Below are 9233 nucleotides of genomic sequence, written 5' to 3' on the forward strand. Positions count from 1 at the left end.
CAGCCTATTCCCCTGAGCAACAGGTAATCGCCGGTTCGTGTTGGTGGCAGTTGATTATTTCACGAAATGGGCAGAAGCCGAGGCCCTGGCAAATATCCGGGATGTAGACGTCAATAAGTTTGTGTGGAAGAACATAGTCATGAGATTCGGGGTGCCGGACTCGCTGATATCAGACAACGGGCTATAGTTTGACAGCAAAGCTTTCTGAACCTTTTGCAGTGGTCTCGGCATCAAGAACAGGTATTCTACTCCGGCGTATCCCCAAAGCAACGACCAAGCTGAGGCAACTAACAAGACAATTTTGAACGGGTTGAAGAGAAGGTTGGACGGGGTGAAGGGAAGGTGGGCCGAGGAACTACCTAACGTTTTTTGGGCTTACCGTACAACCCCCAGAAGGTCCACAGGGGAGACTCCGTTCTCCTTAACATATGGAGCAGAAGCCGTGATACCGGCCGAGGTGAACTTGTGCAGTGCACGGGTTGCAGGATTTAACCCCGTCCAGAACGATAGTTTAATACTGGAACACTTGGATTGGTTGGAAGAGTGCAGAGAAGCAGCAACAATACGGCTAGCGGAATACCAACAGAGACTTGCCCAACAATACAACCGAGATGTAAAGGCTAGGGAATTCAGTGCCAGAGACTTGGTGCTGAGAAAAGTTGTGGGGAACATGCGGGACGCAAGTGCTGGGAAGTTAGCTCAAACTTGGGAGGGACCGTACAGAGTTACTGCCATTGCAGGTGCATGAGCGTACTATTTAGAAGACCTCGACGAGAGGCCACTTCCCCGGCCATGGAATGTCCACAACCTTAAGAAGTTTTACTACTGACCATTTGTGCACGGAAATGTAAGTCTGAACTTTGTACACCGCTTTAGTCAATATGATGATGAGGTTCCTTGTTGCAGTTATATTCAATTTCATTATTGCACATTTAATATTAATTTATCGCATATTTAGTATTAATGGATCACGTTAAGGACATAAACTTCATTCTCGATTCGATCAATATCACCGAGCAGGTGGAAACCTTATGCTAAAAAATCTTAAGAACAGAAACCTCATTCTCGGTTCGATCAATATCACCGAGCAGGTAGAAACCTTATGCTAAAAAATCTTAAAGACAGAAACCTCATTCTCAGTTCGATTAATATCATCGAGTAGGTGGAAACCTTACGCTAAAAAATCCTAAGGACAAAAAACCTTATTCTCGGTTCGATCAATATCACCGAGGCAGGTGGAAACCTTATGCTAAAAAAAATCCTAAGGACAGAAACCTCATTCCCGATTCGATCAATATCACTAAGCAAGTGGAAACCTTATGCTAGAAAAATCCTAAGAACAGAAACTTCATTCTCGGTTCGATCAATATCACCGAGCAGATGGAAACCTTATGCTAAAAAAAATCTTAAGGATATAAACCTCATTCTCGGTTCAATAAATATCACCGAGCAAGTAGGAACCTTATGCTAAAAAAAAAATCCTAAGGACAGAGACCTCATTCTCGGTTCGGTCAATACCACCGAGCAGGCAGAAACCTTATGCCAGAATATGTGGAAGCTTGCCGTTCATCTTCTTAAGAAGGCGAATATGTGTTGTGTAAAACACCCAATATTTGGGAGCTTGATTTATCCTATCGTACAAATCATCCCTGGCCATACATGCAAGAAGATAAGTGGTAACAAAAAAAAGGGGGGGAAGGTAACAACACAGAACAAAGAAATAGCTAAGCATTCACAAACATGATCAAAGCAAACATATGGCGAATAAATCATCATTCAAATAAAGTTAACAGAGAAAAAAAATCACTGTTTCGTCACCAAACCCGGCAACTGCATACGAGTTATCCCTGGGAAATAAAGAAATTGTTCAGTCACCACAGCCCGGTGACATAGGCAAATTCACTAGAAAGGAGATAATATTAGAAGACAATAAAAAGAAATAAAAGCAATAAAGAGTCAGTTTGGCAATTAGGTTGATGGAACGGAGGGTCCAGTCTGGTCGGCTGCATCGTTCTGTTGCTGGTCGGCCACGGGAGAAAGCAGATCCCCACCAGGCTGATCATGAGCATGGGGGATACTGGTGGCTTCTGTTTCATCTAACTCCGCATGAGCACCAATCTGTTCCACCAATTCCCTCATGCTTGTTGTTTCCTCCTCGTCAATAGGCATCAGAGGATTCTGCGTGGCAAGGGTTTAGCTTGGGAAGGGTATTTGAATGGGATCTCTTAGAGGGGAATCCTCAGGGACCCCCAAAATCTGCAAAGCGGTAAACCATTCGGCCTCAAAACCCAACCTTTGAGCATGATTCACAACTGGCTCCGTGGAATTCTCGGCATCTGCGAACCCTTCATTATACCATTTTTCCTCACAAGCCTCCAAAGCCACTCTCAGGTCGGCAAGTTCCTCGGCTTGAGCAGTGTTCAAACTTATTGCCTCGGCTAACTTAAGGTATGTTTCATTCTGCTTGGTCAAGAGTTCCGCGGACCTTTTTCCCGCCATTGCCTTGTTCTTCTCCGCGGCAGCAGCTTTTTTCTCGGCGGTATCAGCCGCCTTTACTTTCTCCTTAGTTGTTTTAACAGCTGTCTCCCTTGCAGCCCTCTCCCGGTCAGCCTCATCGGCAAGTTCTTTTGCGTAACCATCTAGGATGTGGGTTAGTTGAGCAGCCTAACAAAGCAACAAGAATTAGTACGGCAATAAATTGAAAGGTAAATGAAAGATAATGAATGTGTAAATGATAGTAAAGAATTAGTAGGTGAAGGGTTACCACGATAGTATGCCACTACAGCCTTCGCCCCATAGACTCCTCTAACCCCTCTTTGAAGGCGTGCATGTCCTCAGGCAGAAGGAGGCCCTGCGCCAGAGTCTGAGCAATGCAGCCCCCTTCACCTTTCTCCCAGACTCGCACACAAGCGCTTGCGGGAAATGGCTTGCCGTCCAATAGAAACTTAGGCTACCACGCCTGTGCGACTTAGGAGTAGGATGCTACACTCGGCCCGACCTGGGTTTGCAGCTCTTGAACAACAATGCTGTCGGATGGTTGGGGAGGAGTCCGAGCTGCTGTATCTCCCGGGCTAATAGACGTTTGCTTGGCAACTCTTTGCCTCTTTTGGACCCGTTCGTTTTGAGGAGGAGGTGGGGGAGGAGGCGCTTGAACTTGGCTCTGAGGGGGTGGCTATTGCACGGCTTGCCTTGCGTCAAGCACGAAACGGTCTATGGTCATAGCCCTCCGGGTCACCATATCTTCACTAAGGCAGGGTTCAGTATCTGAAAGGTCGGTTATGTCAACATCAAATTGCTCGACTTCCTCTACGAGAGCCTCGGTTCAACAGGTTCCTCGGGCTGTGTAGCTTCTTCTTGGACGGGAGCTTCTTCTTGGACGGGTTCGTGGGCAAGCTCTTGGAGACACCGAGACACACGCTCTGCCGACTCGTCCCGCAATGGTGTAAGTTCATCCGAGCAAGTGTATCGCCTACCCAGTTCCCGAGCTTCTCCAACCTGTAAATTTCGGCGGAAGAAAATTCTTGTGCCGAACATCATTATACGACAAAAGGGGGTTGTCAACCAAAAGCGCTTGTTTGAAGGACTGCCAGGTGGAATAAACCGGTTCAACTCCAAGAATTAGATGTGATGCTCAGAGCTGTCCGTCCCAATGAACGAATATATCGAACCGGAGTAAAAAATTCAGGTCCCTGACGTGAACTGTCCTGATATCCGGGACAAACACTTTACCCTCTACAAAAAGAATATATATATACATTCATACAAGAAAGTGAGATACAATGTTAGTATCCAAATAGATAAAACTACCACAAGTAGAAAAACAGTTAAGTTAGAGATCGGTACGAACCCACTTCGTGCCATGAGAGAGGGGGGGGGGAATTTCTCTGGCAAACCAATTGTCGCGCACCCGGACGAACTCCTTGGCTGAATTCCTATTTGAATCAGGTAGGCATGATATTAGCCATACCCGTGTATCTCTAACTTTTAAGTAATAATTGGTGTTCTTATTCCCACAAAGACTGTACATGTGGTTTATATCATGGTGATCCAATTGTAAATCAAATGTATGATTCAACTTACTGACACAACTAACTACCCGGTAAAAATTGGGGGGGAGTTGGTCGGGGCACAACCCATAATACCTAAATGTGTTGACTAAGAGAGGGTCCACGGGAAACCTAACCCCGTCCTCTAGAATCACCATTAATGGGAAGAAAGGAGTACCGTGCCCTCTGTGGAGAGCAATTTCGCTCTCATGGCAGTACGCCATTTCCACATCATCAGGGATATCAAACTTTTACCTAAATTTGGCTAAAGATGCCGCAGTATCCAGAAGAAAGGCAAAACCCATTTTAAAGTCTAAATACTGAAGGAAGAAACTCAAAGAAACAAGCTGAAGTAAGTGGACGGGGTAGAAAACTTACTTTGGGCTCTAGGGAAGAAAGGGTCTCTGGACTTGTGAGTAAGCGCACAGATGAATGCTCGGCAGAGAGTAAACTCAGGAAATGGGGAGCGAAAAAGTGAAAGAACGTTTTAAGATGAACTATTTATAAAGGCCAAAGAGGACAGAGAGACGTTTAATCAGCAATTAAGAGGCACGATTAACGAAAAACTCTACGAATGCCAATGACAACCGACACGCACGTCGCCTCGGTTCATGAACCATCAGGTAATAATGACAACTGAACCTAGCACCCTGGAATAGCACGTCTTTTGAGAGAGCATTAATGGGTTGTCGTAACCGCCCAAGTCTCTACCTGTTAATCTCCTCAAACGAGAATGCCTTTTTGATTCCTTGATTCTTCTCGGTAGCCGGGCATGAATCAAGGGGGGCTAATGTACGACACTGAGGTACCCGGATCCAATTGGGCCTTGGGTTCAGGCCCAGCAGCATGGCCTACATCTCCAATCTCTTTCTACTCTTCCCTCACAAACTACAAGCCCAAGTTTCATCACCTGACCATTACTCGGCATAACATTCCCGAATAATAAAGAAATACTAAAATCCGAACATACCATAGCATGCTCGGTAATTCCCAGGAAACATCACTACCGAGCATTCCTACTTGAGTTGAACCAAGTTCTAAGGCCACATTCGCCACATTCCACCCCCACCTAACCACCCACTTACAACTGATGATATCGGACCCCCAATTGCACTAACTATGGTTGTAATCATAGTCTCCCCACTAATCTAGAGTTATAAATATAAGAGGATGGAAAGGAAAAAGGGGTTGTTGAGAGGTTCACAAAAATAGAGAGTAGAGAGAAACAGTTATTTAGAAGGAGATAGGAGAAACTACGCTGAGTCTCTGTGCTGAGAACAACCCAAAGTAGGAAATCCTAAGCCCACCTTATAAGTAAGTTGTGAGCCCAAGTGAGGTCAAGCCCAATAGCCTTATTTCCAGTGCGCACATGATCAATGTTTCCTCCAAAAAAAAAAATGTTGTGAATAGTGGAGGAAAAAAATTGTTTTAACGGTAGACATGTGAAAATAATGTTAAACCAATCACATCTTATAATATGAATTACTTATATGTAAAAGAAAAAAAAAAGTGTTATAAGTAACATAACTCCTTTGTTCCCCTAGTATACCTTAAAATTAATATTTAATCTAAACTTTTGTGTAAATTTTTTGTACTTTTACATCATATACTATATAATAAAAGTTAGGCTTAGAAGTGGGTTCCGATTAATTTAATTGGTAAAATTTCTAATAGTTCAATCCCCGCCTACACCAAAAACTGATTGATGACTTAGTCTGATGATAAAGAGATATCATTAGAAGCGGACATAGGTTGAAACTCTCTCAAAAAAAAGTTGAGCTTAGAAACTGTGGTTGTGTCATTTGGCTTCACCAAATTGCAAAAAATTTTGTAGATTTCTTAAAAATATATATAATTTTTCTTCTCCTGTAATTTTAAGTTAATAAAAATATTAATTTGATTACAATACAAACTCTTCATCAAATCCTACATAAAGAAATGTCCATGTAATTCCCTTTTTTTTTAATTATATTACTAAACAAAAAATTGCAATTCTTTTTTAGATTTATACAAAAATAGATATTGTAGGGATAAGGGCCCAAAACTATATATTGGGCTTTGGGTCTTAGCCGAGGACGTTAATTGGTCCGAGGACGAATAAACAGTAATGAGGGTGTTAAGCTTAAAGTCCCATGGGTATATGGCATGGAAAGGTTGAGAGAGGTGGTCCGAGGAGTAGTATCCCCTCGGATAAACATAGCGTAGACCAGAGGTGTATCCTATCACTCAAAGTGACCTTCCAGGAAATTCCACTGATAGGGATGTGAATTATAAACGTACAGGAGGAATGGAAACTCAAAAATATCTAAGAGAAAGTTGCTACGACCGCATTGAATGCTCTGTAGTTAATTCTCTAGCCGCATTAATAAGGAAATGATCTCTGAAGAACAGTGTTTTTCAGCCTTACAGCCACCCCAAAAACTTTTGGAATGGGCTGATGGGATAAGTATCAACACCAACCATCTAACCTGCACATAGAGGGTAGAGATGAAAGGAGAAGATAGTATATAAGGAGAATGAGGAAATGAGAGTGGAAGATCGAAAAACCAAGAGAAAAACACTGTAGCAATCAGGAAACAGACTTGTAATCAAACTTAAGAGAAATATAAGAGAACTGATTTCCTCGGACTGTGCCGAGGACGATTTTCTTCACCTTAAATCAATCTTTCTTTCTGTTCTCGACATTTGGACCCACTTTATCTGTCATCTAACTCACAATAACCCAGTTTTCCAATCCACTCTCTACAAATTCATTGTTTTTGGCTTTTTAGGCCTAAGTCCATCCATCCTTTGGGCTGAGAACCAAATTGAGTCCTTACAAATATAATTTTTTTTGTTCTTAAGAGAAATATAAGAGAACTGATCTCCTCGGACTGTGCCGAGGACGATTTTCTTCATCTTAAATCAATCTTTCTTTCTGTTCTCGTCATTTGGACCCACTTTATCTGTCATCTAACTCATAATAACCCAGTTTTCCAACCCACTCTCTACAAATTCATTGTTTTGGACTTTTTGGGCCTAAGTCCATCCATCCTTTGGGCTGAGAACCAAATCGAGTCCTTATAGATATAATTTTTTTTGTTCTTATCTTCTTCTTCTTCTCCTATAATTTCTAAGTTAATAAAATTTTTTATTTTGGTTACCATCCAAATTCTTCATCTAATCCTTATCTTAAAAAGTATACATTTTGGTCCTCCGTTCGTCTAATCCTTATTTTTTAATTACTACACATTTAAAAAAAAAAACAAAAACAAAAAACAAAAAACAGCAACAAAGAGTGTAATTTTGAAGTATAGCTAATAAAGTTTGTATTCAAGTAAATTATCTTTAATATAATAAAAGAGTGTAATTTTGAATAAATTTTCTTTCTTTTAATGTACAACCATTCTTTTTTATCTTAAAAAAAAAAAAATTTGTTCTCATGGGTCTATCAAAAATAAATCTCTTAGGGAGTGAGTACGAGTACATGTCCAAATGTCCTACCATCAAAAAAGTAAAATCAATTCTAATTAAATTCTTTGTCTCAAACTCGAACTCTTAATAACTAAACTTTCCCACCGTGTTACAATTATTCATAAAGTGAAGGAAAAAAAATGTTAATAGAGGAAAGCCAACAAGAAAAATTAAATTTTTGTATTTATCCAAAGATTAATAGAGAAAAAGTTGATAAGAATAATTAAGATTTTGTGTTTATCTAAAAAATTGCTGCAATTTTCGCTTACCTTCGAGTAAATCTAAAACTTGTGATTAGATCATAGGAAAAAAAATCAATCGGAAAAAAAAAATTATAAATATTTTTGCTCCGCCTCCCTCAAACTTCTCATTCGAACTATGCTCTCTTTGTCATAAAGGTTATATTTTCTGTATTCTTAGTTTTTCTTGTGTATATTTTTAGTTGGATAATTTTGTTCTATGATGGGTTTATTGATTTATAGGTTTCTAGGTGTATTAGCATCCTAATTAATCTGATAGGAAATAGGTTATCAATGGAAGCACCAGAGTGTACTATACCAAGCCAGATTGTGTGGATACTTTAAGGATGCCTACAATGAAAGCTGCAAGTTCTATTTTCCTCTCCAAGGTTATTTAACTCTATCCTTATTCTTTTTTCCTTTTGTGTTTCATTATGTTCATAAAATACATCATGTTTTTTATACTACAAGTAGCCATATTGGAACTCTTTAAATCTATAGAGTTTGAAGGAAACTTTGAAAAGCCTAGGGCCTGTTTGGTAATGTTGTTTGATCAACAATTTTCTTTATTCAAACAACATAACACATATTTTCATAACGTTTTTTTACCTACACATATTTCCACAATACTTAAAAAATATTACTAGAACAATATTACTAAATGGACCCTTAGTTACTATAAGCTTGAATTGTCGAAACTTAATTAATTAGATCTTCATCAACTATAATTTATTGGGATATGATTGCAACAAATGATTCTCAAGAGGGATAAAAATGTAGTTGGCTTAGCAAGTTTGGGTCAATTGAAATATACACCATAATAAAATAAGAAAATAATTGCTAAAATGAGATTTGTTGAAGGAGTAGGGTTTAAAAATGATATTGGTCAAAATATGGCATGATCCATTGAAGTTTTAAACACCTTGAAGTTATAATCTATATTCCAAATGCTTCATTTACTCGTAATATATATTGTTGTTCACAAAACTAGCCTAGGAGGGAAATGCAAGACCTCGCAAAAAGTATTACTTTTTAATTTTCATCACATCTCAATACTAATAAAACTATTTTCAACTTATTGTCAAGGTCTTAACTCTTAGTTTTTCTCAAAATTTATTGAAGCTTATACTCACACATTTTGTCTTGATAGGTTGAAATATGGTGCCTCCTCCCTCGCTTTCAAATACAAAAATTCAATTCTTTCTTATGTAAATTCTTAATCTTTAGTAATTTGGGTTGTTTATAATTCTTAACTATTAAATTGAGATTACCATTTAAATATATTTTATTATTTAATTTTAATTAAAGTGAAAAATATTTTCTTTAGTTTATACATAAATCTTAATTAACCCATGCATCGCACGGGCATAATACTAGTGTTAAATTATAGGAATATGTTGTACTAGAAATTATAGGAATATGTCCAGCTCAAAATTTATGATTTCTTTTTTCTGAATAAATTTATAACCATTTTAACTAACAATAATTTATTAAC

Source organism: Quercus lobata, chromosome 2 (genome assembly GCF_001633185.2).
Source record: "Quercus lobata isolate SW786 chromosome 2, ValleyOak3.0 Primary Assembly, whole genome shotgun sequence".
Taxonomy (NCBI): Eukaryota; Viridiplantae; Streptophyta; class Magnoliopsida; order Fagales; family Fagaceae; genus Quercus; species Quercus lobata.